At 42.4% G+C, this 17,515-nt stretch overlaps 1 long non-coding RNA gene across 1 annotated transcript; it reads right to left on the bottom strand.

The window, feature by feature from the left end:
* Positions 1-1,382: 1,382 nt before the first annotated feature.
* On the bottom strand, positions 1,383-2,990 carry LOC311292036. Its single transcript, XR_014627655.1, has 2 exons — positions 2,697-2,990; positions 1,383-1,914 (listed from the first exon to the last, which is right to left on the bottom strand). It is a non-coding gene; the product is annotated as an uncharacterized lncRNA (long non-coding RNA).
* Positions 2,991-17,515: the final 14,525 nt, after the last annotated feature.

The raw sequence follows: 17,515 nt of genomic DNA, 5'->3' as shown, positions 1-17,515 counted from the left end.
AATCAACTACTACTAATGGACAAAATATATAACTTATGTTTAGTTAGGCTACTTGATGTAGATTTGTTTATTTACATTACTTATATTCATGTAATGTAAACCATGTTGCCAACAGTGAATTCTTATACATGGTAGCACACATAGATGTCTATTTCATGTTGTGATGTGCTCATCTGTAATACTTAAAAGTTTTCCCTGTCAGATGTTAGACATTTAAAGTAAGCGAAATTCATAAGTTTCCTTCCGAAAACGGTTCTGGTGTGATGTGTGGGCGACGTGCTGGGACTCTGGGAGCTTAAGCCTTTAATAGCGACATCTCACCTCAAGAATATTAAAATTGTAATGAATGCACTGAAAAGCCCTCGCGCTACTCAAATACGTTTTGCGTCATAACGCAGAGAGAGAGAGAAACAGTTTTACTTTCAGTCGTTTCAACCACACAGTATTGATATTTCTGTGTTACAAATATTCAAATTATCACAGAAGTACAGATAACAGTTTATAGTTCGAATCACTATGGTAAGCCTGTAATAAGCGTTTAGACTCGGACTAGTTACACTGGTCAGGTCGGCACCGCTGCGGAGTAGCCCAGTACCTGCGTGACTCGTCATAGACATAAACAGAGAAGTAGCTCCGGCAACAATGTTCTTCCGCAGGACGCATGCAGTTCTGTTTATTAACTGCTAGAGCACTCATTCATCCAGTAATGAAACAAGGTCTTTATGAATCAATCATTCAAATCGATTTTAAAAATATTTCACGAGTTCACATGTTAATGAAATCTGATGTAATATTATAATGCGTATTTGGCTTGCTGTCCGGGGGGAGGGCTCCGAGCTCGGAATTCGGCCCGACCCCAGAGTACTCCCCCCTATGAATGTATAGATCATAGGTATCTATGAGCAGGCCCATCTGAATGTGAGGTGATGGGGTGGTGGCGGGATGCTGAGAAATTTGTCATGAGACAGGAGGTAAGGGAAGGCTTTATTTATACTGGCTTCTTCTTGTGCTGATTGGATGATTACCTGAACATGCTCCTCCCGAACTTTGTTACATAAAACTTCATTCTGTTCTACACACATCTTACATGTATCTTCAAGCATATTCTATCCCTTCTGAGAGGGTATATTCTCCACTGCTGGAGAAATAATAAGCTAGAAGTCCCAAATTATCCTAGATAATGCAGAAATGTTATTTTCCTTCACAAAAATGTATTACCTTTGCAAAAATTGCTAAATGTTGACATTACCAGTCTGTTAAACTCATTTGACAAGTATAATAAACAAAAAGGTAAAAAAGTGGTTTCAAACACAGCCACCAACTCTTCAATAAAGCAATTTTCTCTGTTTTTCATGTGGGAGAAAAATAAAGTAGATAGACAATTCACAAAAAGAGATTTATTTGGTGATAAACATGCCATACGAATAAAGCACTGATTTGATCTGTAAAAGTAATTCAGTATGTGTTAAGAAGGAACTCTGAATCTACACTTTCCATGACCATTTTCAGAACACACTGGAGGCTTTGGGGAATGGTGGCAGGCTTTGAAACATGGTTTGTTAGTTTGGCGGCAGGCTTTGGCACAGTCTCTGGCAGTAGAAGTGCCGCCTCTGGAGGTTTTGTGGCAGGTTTCAACGCAGGCTTTGATGGTTTGGCGGCAGGCTTGGTAGCAGGCTTTGCCGGCAGGCTTCGGTGCAGGTTTAGGCGCAGGCTTCAGTGGTTCAACAGCAGGCTTCGGTGCAGGTTTAGGCGCAGGCTTCAGTGGTTCAACAGCAGGCTTCAGTGGTTCAACAGCAGGCTTCGGTGCAGGTTTAGGCACAGGCTTCAGTGGGTCAACGGCAGGCTTCGGTGCAGGTTTAGGCGCAGGCTTCACTGGTTCAACGGCAGGCTTTGGTGGTTCAGCCCCAGGCTTAACTGCATGGATAAAGATGGTCAACTTTAGTCAGTCCATTTAGCGGCATTCAGTCTAAGACATACAGCACAAAACACTCAAAGCAGGAATAGCAAGTCTTACAGAATGAGTTGTATTTTAAGCACAACTCATCTTTATTCATTTTGTAAAGCCATCCTGGGTTTTAAACAGTGATATGGGTAGAATTCAGGTACTTTTGAATTGAACAAAACTGAAAAGACAATGAGAAATATGCTCCACACTCTATAATAAAGAGAATTTTGCTTGAACACTCTCCTGGTTTTGCTGTTATACAGACACATGACAGAAACCATATCACTGAATGCTGAAATTCTCATTCACTGTTAAAAAACAAAAAAAATCTTTTTTTTTTTTTTTTTGGAAGTTGTTAGTAACCGTAGTTCAGTCTTTTTACTTCAAAGTTTTAGTACTTTAATACTAAAGCAGCCCAACATGGCCTCACCCCCTTTATTGCATGTTCCTGGGGGAAGGGTTTTTGTAAATTTTAGGGTTCGTGACGTCACCATCCCGTGAAAAAGCTTGTTGAAGTCCCTACCAGCCGTTTGTTGTGGTCATTAAAAAGCTATTTCTGTAAAAGAAAAATCTCCCTTTGCATTGAACTTTGAGCATTGTAACTTTGCAGATGTGGCTTATCCTCAAACAGCAACATTACACACTAACTAAAGTAAAAAATAAAATAAAAAGTTAAATCCTAATCAAGGACCCCTTTAAAGCACTTGCGCATTTCTTCGAGCTTCGTAATAAAGTTAAAATATCTTCTCACCTTTGACTTCAGCGTCTGTTGTGCTCAAGCATGCAAACAGACACAATAAAACAACACTGAAGGTGCAGTACACTCGAACCGTCATCCTCTTGACCTGAGATCTCACAATGAACTCTGCTGGAAGATGCACTGAAACAGTGAGACAGGAGAGACGGCAAGGCAAACAAAACTACAATGAAAAAGCGTATAGCAGCCTCAAATCATCTGCTCAAAACCACAACACAAATCGCTGTAAAAATGGTTTAGAGAGCTTTTAAAGATCCAAGGGGGCATGGGCAGGGCATCTCCGACCCTGATGAAACTCACCTGCCTGTAGCTTTTTAATAGCCTAGCCTTGAAGACCTTGATTAGTAAGTTCAGGTGTGATTGATTTGGGTTGGAAGACGTTCAGGCCGTATGTTTGCCGTAGGCAAGGCAAGGCTTATTTATATAGCACATTTTATTACACTATGGTAATTCAAAGTGCTTTACACAGAAAGGAATTAAAATAATCACAAAATAAAAGCGAGGAAAATTAAAACAGTTATAAAAGGAAATAAAAGAGTAAAAAAATGATACACAGATAAACTTCTCATCTGGCTAAACACCGGTGTGTCATTTTTCACAGCTCCCAGTTTTACTCTGAGATTTTCCCTTGGTGATTACACTGCGTCTGTGGTGTTCTTTCGGCGCGTCTAAGAAATCTATTGAACGTCTCCAAAATCGGACAGGAGGAGCTCTAGGACTGACTCACTTGGTAACCTCGGGTTCACTGCCCCACCAGTCCGCACCCCAAAGATTTGTTCGGATGCTTTAGGAATGGAATTGATCCAGTCCGCACCCCACAGAACTTCGAGTTTAATTACACATCAAACTCACTACACCACCACAGTTCCCCAATTAAGTAATTTATGTTTGTCTCTTACCCAATTCTCAGTGCCATTTGAGTTCAGTTTAGAATCAAAAGGAGGATGCAAGAATAAAATACAGTGTAGTCAGTCGGACGTACAGTGGCACAGTGCTCATTCAGTAAATGCACAGCTAACCAAAAGTGTTTTGAGTCTGGATTTGAATGTGACTACTGTAGGAGCACATCTGATCTCTTCTGGAAGGTGGTTCCAGCTGCGGCTGGCATAGTAGCTAAAAGTGGACTCACCATGCTTAGAGTGAACCCTTGGTATTTCTAGCTGATATGATCCTAATGATCTGAGTGATCTGTTAGGTTTATATTCAGTGAGCATATCTGCAATGTATTGAGGTCCTAGGCCATTGAGTGATTTATATACCAGTGATAATACTTTGAAGTCAATCCTAAATGTAACTGGGAGCCAATGTAAAGACATGAGGACTAGTGTGATATGTTCATATTTTGTGGTTCTGCTCAGAATCCTGGCAGCAGCGTTCTGTATGAGCTACACCTGTCTTATTGACTTTTTGGGAAGGCCAGAAGGAGTCCATTACAACAATCCACCCTGCTGGTTATGAAAGCATGAACAAGTTTTTCTAAGTCTTGTCTGGAAACAAAGCATCTAATTCTTGCAATATTTTTCGAGATTCCGGACTTGATTTTTAGTTTTTTGACCCCTAGCATCAAGGTATGTGTTCACCTTGAGAACTTCATCTTTGTTTCCAAACGCAATGACTTTGTCTAACTGAAGAAAGTTTTGGAACATCCAACTGTGAACAATTACTATTCAGCTAAGTTCTATCTTCATCTCAAGTTTGCATGACCTACTCACCATTACATCTGCTGGTTCCGTGCTTCTGTTCTCAATAAACATTGTTTATACTTACTCACCTGTTTGAGTCTTCTCTAAACCTGACAGAAGACCAGACCATATGCAGATCCACCAAGCGAGCCATTCGCTGAGCTGGTACATGTTGTTCAACTCTCATTACTTCCATCACACCCGGATAACCCACCCACCATTCCCGCTGATGTCTTGCACACCGCACGGCAGTCACTTCTTCCTCGATCACCCGTTGTACCACCAGCTGCCTCTGCCAGTCCCATGGCCCGACCAGCGACATTCACCGGTGAGGCGGAGGATTGCAGCGGTTTCATCCTACAATGTTCACTGTACTTCAAAATGCAAGCTCATCAATTCCCCAGCGATTCAGCCAGAGTGGCGTTTGTGATTTCATTACTGTCTGGCCGTGCTCTTCAATGAGCTCAATCTTTATGGAATTCTAATGCTCATGTCACTAAATCACTTTCCAATTTCATCCAACACTTCAAAGAAGTTTTTGGCCAAACAGCGTCTGAGTTATCAATCCATGATCAGCTTTTCAATCTTCAAAGTAAACAATCTGTTTGTGCCTATGCTCTCCAGTTCCGTACCCTGGCGGCATCTAGCGGTTGGAACGAAACCGCTCTACTCACAGCTTACCGCCACGGGCTCAATGCCAACATTCGCCAACAAATAGTAGTGTATGACAATTCGATGGGGCTCGAAAACTTCATACAAAAGACCATCCGTGTATCACAACGCCTCACCGCCTGTGAATCTCAATCTTCCGCTGCATGTCCTCTGCCAACGGCACCATCTGTTGCTCTTCCAGCACCACTGACCATGCAACTCAACGCTTACTACCTGACCCATGCAGAGCGTCAACGCCGGATCCAACATCGTCTGTGTCTGTATTGTGGGGGAGAAAATCATGCCATCAACGACTGTCCCGTACGACCCCAACACCCGGCGGTGAGTACAATCCAATTACCACCAAAGATTGAAACATTGTCACGCACTACTGTTCATGTCCTAACCTCTGATATATGTGTCTCAGTGCAAGCCCTCATCGACTCCGGTTCAGCGGGGAACTTCATCTCAACCCATCTCCTTCAGAAACTGAATGCACCCAAGCAACGATGTTCTCAGGATCTTCGTATACACACCATTCAAGGAAAACCGCTGGGCAAGGGTCGTATTCGTCACTTCTCCCCCACTCTGACGCTTCGCATTGGATGTCTACACTCCGAGGAGATAACATTCATGGTGCTGGAAGAGTCCACTGCTGACCTCATCCTGGGACGCCCGTGGATGATCCAACATCAACCATTCATCGACTGGGACTCTGGTGAGATAATCCAATGGAGTGAGAACTGTTTCAAATCCTGTCTTTCTACTGTTCAAAAAATCCCCAAGAACTCATAATCCTCTTCATCAATTCGGGACTTTCAGAACCATCAACTCCACATCCATCGAGAGTCCCAAAGTCATCCATAAAGTAGAGATTCCTGAAGAGTACCGGGCGATTCAGGATGTCTTCAGTAAGCAGCTGGCTACCAAGTTACCACCACATCGGCCATGGGACTGTGCTATCGACCTGCTACCTGGAGCCACGTTACCCAAAGGTAGAGTATACCCTTTGTCCATCCCGGAGCAGAAGGCCATGGAGGAGTACATTGAGGAAGCCCTGCAACAACAGTTTATCCGACCATCTATCCCCTGCCGCTTCAAGCTTCTTTGTTTCTAAGAAGGACGGCTTGAGGCCGTGCATCAACTACCGTCATCTCAATTCACAAACTGTTAAGTTCAGCTATCCCCTTCCTCCTAAACTCCATCCATGTGCCTTCTATTCTAAGAAGTTGTCCCCGGCGGAGCAGAATTACGACATTGGTAACCGAGAACTGCTCGCAATTAAGCTTGCCTTAGAAGAGTGGAGACACTGGCTGGAGGGAGCAAATCATCAGTTTGAAGTCATCACCGATCACTGCAATTTGGAATACCTCAGGGAGGCTAAAAGACTCGATCCTCGCCAGGCTCGATGGGCACTATTCTTCACCCACTGGAGTGACACTCTATCTCGTATTCATCAACCATCTCCTGAAGAAACCTATCCGGATCCTATTCTCCCTCCAGCCATTGTTGTCAGTCCCATCACCTGGAGCATTGACGAGCAAATCTCTAAAGAAAACCTTACCAATCCGGGAGGTCCAGAAGGGCTCCTCTACGTACCACCTCCTCTCTGTCCAGCCCTTCTGGACTCAGCTCACACTTCTCCGGGCTCTGGACACCCAGGTAGCAGGTGTACCCTCTCGCTCCTACGTCAACACTACTGGAGGCCCTCCATGCCTCAGGATGTCTCCCGATTCGTCAAAGGTTGCTCAGTCTGTGCCGTTCCCAACACCCCAAGGAAACTTCCTGAAGGCAAGCTCGTTCCACTCCCTATTCCACGTCGGCCATGGTCTCACATTGGCATTGACTTCATGACGGATCCACCTAAATTACGAAATCATACCTGCATCTTCGTTGTTGTTGACCGGTTCTCCAAAGCCTGCAAGCTGATACCTCTTCCAGGACTACCCACTGCCTTCGAAGCTGCAGAGGCTCTCTTTCAGAACGTGCTTCGCAACTTCGGCATCCCTGAATACTAGGGGTGTGACGAGATCTCGTGTGACGAGATCTCGCGAGATTAAAACGCGACGAGATTTCTTTGTCTCGTGAGTTGTTGTGATGTCAGTGTGATGGAGCGTGAGGATGAAATTAGTAGCCTATTGAAGATGCCCCTGCCACTTTTAAATCATTTGTGTGCCGGGCCAATCACACACACACTCCGCGCACACACACACACACTCACTGTCCCTCGCTCACTCACTCGCGCGCGGACACACACACACACGCTCACTGGCGGGCGCACACACGCACACTCACTGTTGCTCGCACTCTCACTCACTCACTCACTCACGCACACTCACTCTCGCTCACACTCAACCCGTCGTGGAGGACCGTTAAAGTTAAACATGCTAGTCTTTCTGTCATGATGTCCTGGAGCATCGCAGACGCGTAGGTTGTCGCCCACTATGACACACTATTCGAAATAAAACGATCGAATCTTGCGTCCCGACGCCCGTTGTCCTTTACGAATCTCCACGAAACGGATCGTGCCAAAATCGCGCTAAAATCGTGTAATCTGAACCAGGCAGGTAATAAACATTTGACCTATCGCGCAAAGAACCTATTAAAGCACTAAGACATGGGAACAGTATAGCTAACATTCACATATCACAAGTCATATCGACATCGCAATATTAAACAATGTTATCGCACATCGCAGCTTTTCCTCATATCGTGCAGCAGTTAGCTACTGCCCAAAGGTCTCAAATGCTGCCAGAAATCGTCGACATGCTTATATTCTTGAAAAAGAACATGACCATAATCTTAGTCTGTTCTGTGTAGTTAATTTTATCTCTTTTTCATGCTTGAAAAAAAAAATTGTTTCTGTTTGAACTTGTAGTTTTGAGAGAGCAGTACTTTGATTATGGATACACACTTACTGTTTGCATTTAAAGTGTTATTTCAGTAAATATTTATTTTATTTATACTGTTTTATTTTTCTTTATGCTCGATTTGTGGAAAGGAGTTAGATTTCTCATGTGAAATCGTACAGGGGAGAAGCCAGACAGTAGAGTTTATTGCAAAACATTTTGCAGTGTTTGCATGTCCTTTACTGCATAGAATTCATTAAAATAGAAGTAAAATAACATTCATTACAAGTTGATTTCAAAATGAACCTAAATTGTTTTGCATTTTGTGATTTTCAGTTGAATAAAAGACTATTTTCCATTCATATATTTCATCATTGAGGATTTCTTAAAAATTGTGTAAAAATCTCGTCTTGTCTCGTTCTCGTGAACCCAATCTCGTGTCTCGTCTCGTCTCGTGGAGTAAGCGTCTCGTCACACCCCTACTGAATACATAGTGTCTGACCGTGGACCCCAGTTTATATCCAGAGTATGGCAAGCTTTCTTTAAACTCCTAGAAGTGTCCGTAAGCCTTTCCTCCGGTTATCACCCACAAACTAACGGCCAGACTGAGCGGAAGATCCAAGAGATCGGGAGATACCTGAGGGCATATTGCCACCAGGACCAGGACAGCTGGAGCCAATTCCTTCCCTGGGCCAAATACGCACAGAATTCACTCCGCCAATCCACCACAGGGCTCACCCCTTTCCAGTGCATCCTGGGATATCAACCACCTCTGTTTCCCTGGTCGGGTGAGCCCTCGGAGGTTCCAGCTGTCAACCACTGGTTCGAGCAGAGCGAGAGGGTATGGGACTTGGCTCACGTGCATCTCCAGCAGGCAGTGCGGAGGCACAAGATCCAAGCCGACCGTCGTCGCACCGCAACCCCTCAATACCAACCTGGACCGAAGGTTTGGCTATCGACACGGGACACCCGCCTCCACCTGCCTTGCCGTAAGCTGAGTCCTCGATACATGGGTCCATTCACCGTGCAAAGGCAGCTCAACGAGGTCACCAATCGACTCAACTTACCACCACATTAGCGTATCTCACCTTCCTTCCACGTATCTCTCCTTAAACCTCACACTGAACCTGTCACTCCTCTTCCCACAGATCCTGGTGTGGCCGGTGTGGCCGACGTACCTCCTCCCAACCTAGCCGAAGAAGAGCCTATCTACAGGGTTCGTACCATCATGGATTCACGGCGACGAGGTTCCCAAATCGAATACTTCATTGACTGGGAGGACTACAGCCCCGAAGAACGTTCATAGGTCCTACGGGACGATATCCATGATCCAGGACTCCTTACCCAGTTTCACACGAACACCCTGACCAACCAGCTCCCAGAGGTTGTGGTAGACCTCGTCATCATCTCTCCACCCAGTCGTCAGGAGCCGCCCATGGAGGGGGGGGGGTACTGTCAGGGATCCACCAGATGTGCACACTCCGCCCACTCGTTCACTCTCTCCGGAATACTGATTCACCACACCCGCACCTCATCACCTCATCATTCACTCCCTTTATATACAACCCTTCACCTTCTGTTCAGTGTCTGGTCTCGTCTTTACATGGACTCACAAGACTCACTACCTGTTACTTACCTGATCTACCAACCTGAGATACTTATCTTCATTCTTCATTCCGATCTACCATCTGCCTTCTCCGTTGATCATCTTCATCTGTTCTCCACTCTAGTTTCCACTCCACCTGCAAAGACATTCATATTACTATTCAGCTAAGTTCTATCTTCATCTCAAGTCTGCATGACCTACTCACCATTACATCTGCTGGTTCCGTGCTTCTGTTCTCAATAAACATTGTTTATACTTACTCACCTGTTTGAGTCTTCTCTAAACCTGACAATGTACTTGCTCAATTTTTTTTTTTTACCCAAAAAAGTTACCGACTGCAACTTCAAACTTGCTTTTTATCCAATACAAATGTTCCTCAATCAACTACTACTAATGGACAAAATATATAACTTATGTTTAGTTAGGCTACTTGATGTAGATTTGTTTATTTACATTACTTATATTCATGTAATGTAAACCATGTTGCCAACAGTGAATTCTTATACATGGTAGCACACATAGATGTCTATTTCATGTTGTGATGTGCTCATCTGTAATACTTAAAAGTTTTCCCTGTCAGATGTTAGACATTTAAAGTAAGCGAAATTCATAAGTTTCCTTCCGAAAACGGTTCTGGTGTGATGTGTGGGCGACGTGCTGGGACTCTGGGAGCTTAAGCCTTTAATAACGACATCTCACCTCAAGAATATTAAAATTGTAATGAATGCACTGAAAAGCCCTCGCGCTACTCAAATACGTTTTGCGTCATAACGCAGAGAGAGAGAGAAACAGTTTTACTTTCAGTCGTTTCAACCACACAGTATTGATATTAAAAAATGGGTCTATATATATATATATATATATATATATATATAAAGAGAAAAGTAATACACACATCTTTGCTGAAATGTATTGTCCTGTTGTTGTTAACAAGCCATGGTTCATTTGCTCTGCCTTTAGGATTGCAAGTGTCCTGGGACAGGAGAGGGTGTGAGTGGGAAACCCATTGCTGAAGCTTGGCCCTGGTTTGTCCTCATGGATGAGGTGTTGGGACAGATGCATTGCACCAACCCCCCTGTCCTCATCGCCTCAATCCCTGAGGACACACCAGGGCCGAGTTCAGTAGTGGGTGCCCACGGTGAGGAGGAGCCAGGGGCAGCAGCACCAGCACAAAGGCGGCGAGACAGGACGAGTTTTTGGACTTGATCAGAGAAGAAATGCAACTACAGAGGGAGGCAGAGGCGAGGAGTGCACAGGAAAGAAGGGAGAGGATGGACAGGCTGTTTTCTCTTCTTGAGAGAATGATTGAAAAATATATATATTTTCTACATATTCTTGTTTAACTTTTTTCACTTTTATTTTTTAAAAGAAAAATGATGTACATTTATTTTTATGCAACTTTAATTGTGTAAATGAAAGAGAATGAATTGTTCTGGACATTGTTTATTTTTGTAATGACAGTAATACTTTCTGCATGAAACAAATTCTATACCTTTTTATTTTTTCAAATAAAATTGGTAAATGAAAATCATTTGTTCTTTAGGCTACATTAAAGTACTTTTTCCAACTATTTACAAAATACGTTAAACATATCAATATCAAAATCAACATAAACATTTAATTTTACAATACATAAAATAAGAAAAAAATGATGTAGACTCTATTGAGCTGAGCTGCTGGACCGGGATGGGCTGCCCCTGGTAAGGCCTCCTGCTGGTGGGACATCATCTGGGATGGTCTCCAGAGTGTTAAAGTGCATATTTCCACTATCCACTAAGTTGTCTACCAACAGGTTTGCAGGGCTGATTCAATCGACGGCTTTCTGAAAAACTACTGCATTTATATTAGGCTACTACTGCATTACTGCGTAGGCTATGTTGCATTTTACTTCTGTATATTTTCAATATACAGTAATATCTGGTTGTTACATTATATACTTTTGTGTAGTGTAATGTAATCACATTGGCCCTCATTTATCAAAAGTGCGTACACCAAATTTCCAGCGTACACCTGGCGTACACCCAAAACCACGGTGACTTTGAGATTTATCAATATGGACGTTGGCGTACGGCACGCTCAAATCCTACGCCAGCTCAGGAGGTGGTGTACGCACGTTTTGAGTGCGGGAATGCGCAGAAAAACAATTTCTAACACCACAAAACGCACTGACAAACTAAAAGATATGATATATTATGACCCACTGTAAAAAAAAAAAACAACATAGTAATTATAAACTTCAGTGTTTATTTTTGTGCAACATGGACTTCAATGTTTAATTTGTGTGACTTTACCAAAGCATTTGAATTGTAGGCATATGTATTCCTTAAGTTGCGAGCCTGTGCGCTTTACCTGACGTTTCAAGCCTTTTAATTGTTTATACTTTCGCCTGGCTCCGCAGCGCTAGTCTCCGCACATACTGCGCGCGCGCCTCCCCAAACGGACGAGGCGTTTATACTCGACGCGCTCGCCGTTGTAGGCTACTATTCTTAGTTTGAAACGATGGTTAGGCCAGGGTTAGGCCCGGCAGGTGTGCACGGACTGGGTTTAGTAAAGAAAAAGGCTTTCAATGACCAAAAAAAATAATTCAGACTGACAAAATAATAAAAATGACATTCTTCTTCTTTTAAATAATAATAATAATAATAATAATACAAATAATAATAATAACGACATTCTTCTTCTAAATAACAATAAGCGTCATTAATAATAAAAATCTTTCTTTCCACTTCCCTGGTTTCGCTTTCTCTTTCTCAAAGAAGTTTCTCTTCTTTGCCGTCTTCCGTGTATCCATGGCGTAAAATGAGGGCGTGGGGGGAGCGGAGACTTGAGCTGTGTCTGAAACCGCTCACTCGTTCACTCATTCACTAATCCCTACATAGTGAATGGCAGTTGAGTGCACTACATCAGCAAAGAGTGAACGAAAACGAGTGAGCGAATTCGGACGCTGACATAATTATCACGCGCCAGAGAGCTCGGACAATTTCGTCATAAACATTACCTACCCATCTTTAATATTTCCTTTTTTGGCTGTATGAATTGTATGTAACAATTGTATGTATGTATTTTTTACGTTTATTGCGTTATTTGATAAAAAAAGATAATAAAAACACAATTTATTTACTTTTTACATTTATATGTGAAAATAATATTTATTCAAATATAGATATAACGGTATATATATAAATAAATAACCAGGCGTCTGGTCTTATAAATGATTGTTTTCTATCTCGCGTGCGCCGTTGCCATGGTGACATTTTTGTTTATTTTTCATTCGCGCTCTATCGCCTTATCGTGTTGGATTGTGGGAAATAGTGTCTCAGCAAGTGTACATCGGATGTACACTCGAATTCAGAGAGGATTGTGGGTAAAAGTAGTGAACGAATGTAGGGAATGATGTCGTTCACTCAGAATTCGGACACCACTACAAAATGGCCGACACCCTAAATAGTGCACTATATAGTGGATAGGGAGCGATTTCAGACACAGCTGTAAACAAAGAGTATAGAAGCCCTTGAATAAATAGGGGCGTGTTATTCTAATGACGCTCGTTTTCAGCCGCGGCATTTATCAAGGGCAGGTATTGCGTACACCTGGATTTCAAAGGTACGCACAGCTTCATAAATCAGGCGATGAGAGGAGTGTAAGCATAATCTTACGCCAATATATACGCCCGTTTCTACGCAAGATTGATAAATGAGGGCCATTGTGATGTGAGGGAAAAAGTGAATACCTATTTTTTACAGTCTATGGTGAATACTTAACGAAATATGCAGTTCCGAAAATTAAAGTAACAAAATGTAGGTTTATTGTCACAATATTAACAAATTGTTGCTAACTACAGTCCCATATCAAAGGGCGCATCTGAAGCGCTCGGACCGGTCTAGCCTACGAAGGATTGTTCTTGTCGCCTGGCAACCGTGACAGCTGCAGATGACGAGCGCGAGAAATACTGGACTTTTTATATTCAATTGGGTTTTGTATTCAAACAGGGCTAAACCGAAAATACATGATCCGGCAGCGCCGGGGCACACCATGACCTCCAGTAAAATATAAAACATAAAAATGACAATAGCCAATTCTGGCTCCATAGCTGTTTACTCAGTTATCAAAATGAATGATCAGGATAGCAGCTGTCCTCTCGCACCGTTGCTTGGCGCCAGGAGCGGTGATCGGGAACACCTGGTTGCACAATTAGGAAATCCTAGGAAGGCTACATGGTGCGCATGGCTGCATCCTTGAAGTCTGCGATCTTCGAAGGATGCAGCCTTCAACATTGGGACACAGCTATTCTCTGTGACTACTGAGGTCAGACACACCTGGATTAATCAGTTTGTCCAATAATGGCAGACAGTAAACAAAGGAGCTGGCTGGAGTTCAGGAAGTAGTGCAGCTGGGCATAAAGCCCATTGACTTGACATTGGACATTCGCACATTTGGGGACCGTCTCTAAAGTTGCATACAACATTGAAAAACACGTTTCTAACTTCAATAGCAAACTTAAATTTATTTGAATAAATATAAAAAATCCAAAGGGTGCGCGCATTATGCCTGACACTACATGAACACTTTACAGTTGGTTTTAGGACTGTAAGTCATTCATTCTATTCAAATGCTATCGAAGTTAGAAACGTGTATACCAAAGTCATATACACTTTAGAGACGGTCCCTAAATGTGCGAATGTCCAACGCCAAGCCAACTTTATGCCTTTATGTCTATCACTGGGAAACGCTCTGCACTAAGCTTTGCGCGTTATTCTGAGCCCATCTGCTTGCCTGCGAGTTTGGTCTTTTATATCACTGTAATTAGTCCATTAAGCTACGTTAAGCGTTTTATATGTCCAGCAGGGGAATCCTGAAGTATTGAGGAAAACCCTAATAGCCTGCATGCAGCACATCGCCACAATATAAAGTTAAGGCAACTAAACAACCAAGAGAAATATGTCAACCTCAAAAATGTAACATTGGATCTGTACATCCGCATCGGGGATAACATTATAATCTCGTTCACGGTAGAGAAAGATGCATGTAGGCTACACAGGAAAAGTAACTGTGAAGACACTGAATTTAACATAAAACCGCCGTCATAATCACAGATACACATTGCTATAAATGAGTTTTATGAATGAATGGCTTGTTTTAACTGTTGCTGGTCTTCGTCAACACGCGCTGGCACCTCCTGCTGGTGAGGTTGACTAACAGCAGATGGAGAGTATGCTCGGCAATCTACTGCTTTTCCTGCAGTTCCTGGATGTCAATGTTGAATACTGTCGAATTTGAACCAATGAATTTGTGGAAGCGAATTTGCAAAGCGAAATAAAATGGACCAAAAATTGCCTGTTGAATATTATAGGTTGTATTTTTAAACATTTTGGAAGTGAAATATGAAAGGTGAATGTGGATTATTGAATTAATAATGATGTGTTTGAAATGTTTTTAATTGAAATATTCACAGCTTAAATATTCAACCATGTTGAATTTCAGCCCATAAAAATGCAAGCCCTAAAAATACAATGCATTAAAATGCAAGCATGGTTAATGCAATGCCTATTTTTTTCCAAGTAGTGCAATTCAACAGGCTTTTTTTATTTAAAAAACATTTGACATTATTTTACTTCCATATCAATCTCTTAACATAATATTTATCTAGCCACAAGGGGGCATTGGTGTCTCTTATAATGCCAATACAGATTGGAGAGCCTTTTCAACAGCCACCAAGTCTTCAATAAAAGCAATTTCAGTTTTTCATGTGGGAGAAAAATAAAGTAGAAAGACAATTCACAAAAATGGAGATTTATTTGGTGATAAACATGTCATACGAATAAAGCACTGATTTGATCTGTAAAAGTACTTCAGTATGTGTTAGGAAGGCACTCTGAATCTACACGTTCCATGACCATTTTCAGCACGCACTGAATGCTTTGGGGAAGAGTGGCAGGGTTTGAAACAGGGTTTGAAACAGGGTTTGTTAGTTTTGCGGCAGGCTTTGACACAGTCTCTGGCAGTAGAAGTGAAGCCTCCGAAGGTTTTATGGCAGGCTTTGACGCAGGCTTTGATTGTTTTGCGGCAGGCTTGGCCGGCAGGCTTTGGTGCAGGTTTAGGAACAGGCTTCAATGGTTCAACCGCAGGCTTCGGCGCAGGCTTTGGTAGTTCAGCAGCAGGCTTCGGCGCAGGTTTTGGCACAGGCTTTGGTTCAGCGGCAGGCTTCGGCGCAGGTTTTGGCACAGGCTTTGGTTCAGCGGCAGGCTTCGGCGGTTCAAAGCAAGGCTTCGGCGGTTCAGCCCCAGGCTTCACTGCATGGATAAAGATGGTCAACTTTAGTCAGTCCATTTAGCAGCATTCGGTCTAAGACATACAGCACAAAATACTCAAAACAGGAATAGCAAGTCTTACAGAATGAGTTGTATTTTAAGCACAGCTCATCTTTATTCATTTTGTAAAGCCATCCTACAAAACTGAAAATACAATGAGAAAGCTGCCCCACACTCTATAATAAAGTAAATTTGGCTTGAACACTGCTGGTTTTGCTGTTATACAGACACATGACAGAAACCATATCACTGAATGCTAAAATTCTCATTCACTGTAAAAAAAAAAAAAAAAACTTTTTACTTCAAAGTTTTAGTACTTTAATACTAAAGCAGCCCAACATGACCTCACCCCCTTTATTGCAGGTTCCTGGTGAAAAGGGTTTTTGTACATTTTAGGGTTCGTGACGTCACCATGCCGGAAAAAGCTTGAAGTCCCTACCAGCCGTTTGAAATTGCTACAATTTCTGTAAAAGATAGTCTCCCTTTGAATTGAACTTTGGGCATCATAACTTTGCAGATGTGGTTTATCCTCAAACAGCAACATTACACACTAACTAAAAGTAAAAAAATAAATAAAAAGTTAAATCCTAATCAAGGACCCCTTTAAGGCACTTGTGCATTTCTTCGAGCTTCGTATTAAAGTTAAAAGATCTTCTCACCTTTGATTTCGGCATCTATTGTGCTCAAGCATGCTGACAGACACAATAAAACAGCACTCAAGGTGCAGTACACTCGAACCGTCATCCTCTTGACTTGAGATCTCACAATGAACTCTGCTGAAACAGTGAGAAGGCGAGGCAAACAAAACTACAGTGGAAGTGTATAGCAGTCTCAAATCATCTGCTCAAACCCACAACACAAATCACTGTAAAAATGGTTTAGAAAGGGGGCGTGGGCAGGGTATCTCCGTCTCTGATGAAAATCACCTGCCTGTAGCTTTTTAATAAGCCTAACCTTGAAGACCTTGATTAGTAAGTTCAGGTGTGTTTGATTAGGGTTGGAAGATGTTCAGGCCTGCGTTTAGGCCGTGTGTTTGCCATAGGCAAGGCAAGGCTTATTTATATAGCACATTTTCATACACTATGGTAATTCAAAGTGCTTTACACAGAAAGGAATTTAAATAATCACAAAATAAAAGCAAAGAAAATTAAAACAGTTATTAAAGGAATTGAAAGAGATAGGCCTATAAAGATGATACATTTAAAAAAAGGAATTAAAAGAGTAAAAAAATGATACACATAAACTTCTCATCTGGCTAAACACCGGTGAATCATATTTTTCACAACTCCCAGTTTTACTCTGAGATTTTCCCTTGGTGATTACACTGTGTCTGTGGTGTTCTTTCGGCGCGTCTAAGAAATCTATTGAACGTCTCCAATAGACCCGATTTTTCCCTAAAATCGGACAGGAGGAGCTCTAGGACTGACTCACTTGGTAACCTCGGGTACACTGCCCCACCAGTCCGCACCCCAAAGATTTGTTCGGAAGCTCTAGGGATGGAATCGATCCGGTCCACAACCCACAGAACCTCAAGTTTAATTACACATCAAACTCACTACTCCACCACAGACCCAGGTCATCAGCACGGTTTCATCTCTCAAGTTCCCCAATTAAGTAATTCATGTTTGTCTCGACTCTTACCCAATTCTTAGTTCCATTTGAGTTCAGTTTAGAATCAAAAGGAGGATGCAAAAATAAAATACAGTAGGCCTATAGT

The sequence above is a fragment of the Rutilus rutilus genome (genome assembly GCF_951802725.1).
Source record: "Rutilus rutilus genome assembly, chromosome: 6".
Classification (NCBI taxonomy): domain Eukaryota; kingdom Metazoa; phylum Chordata; class Actinopteri; order Cypriniformes; family Leuciscidae; genus Rutilus; species Rutilus rutilus.
Note: the sequence above shows the minus strand (reverse complement) of the source record. Positions and strands in the feature narration are given on the sequence as shown.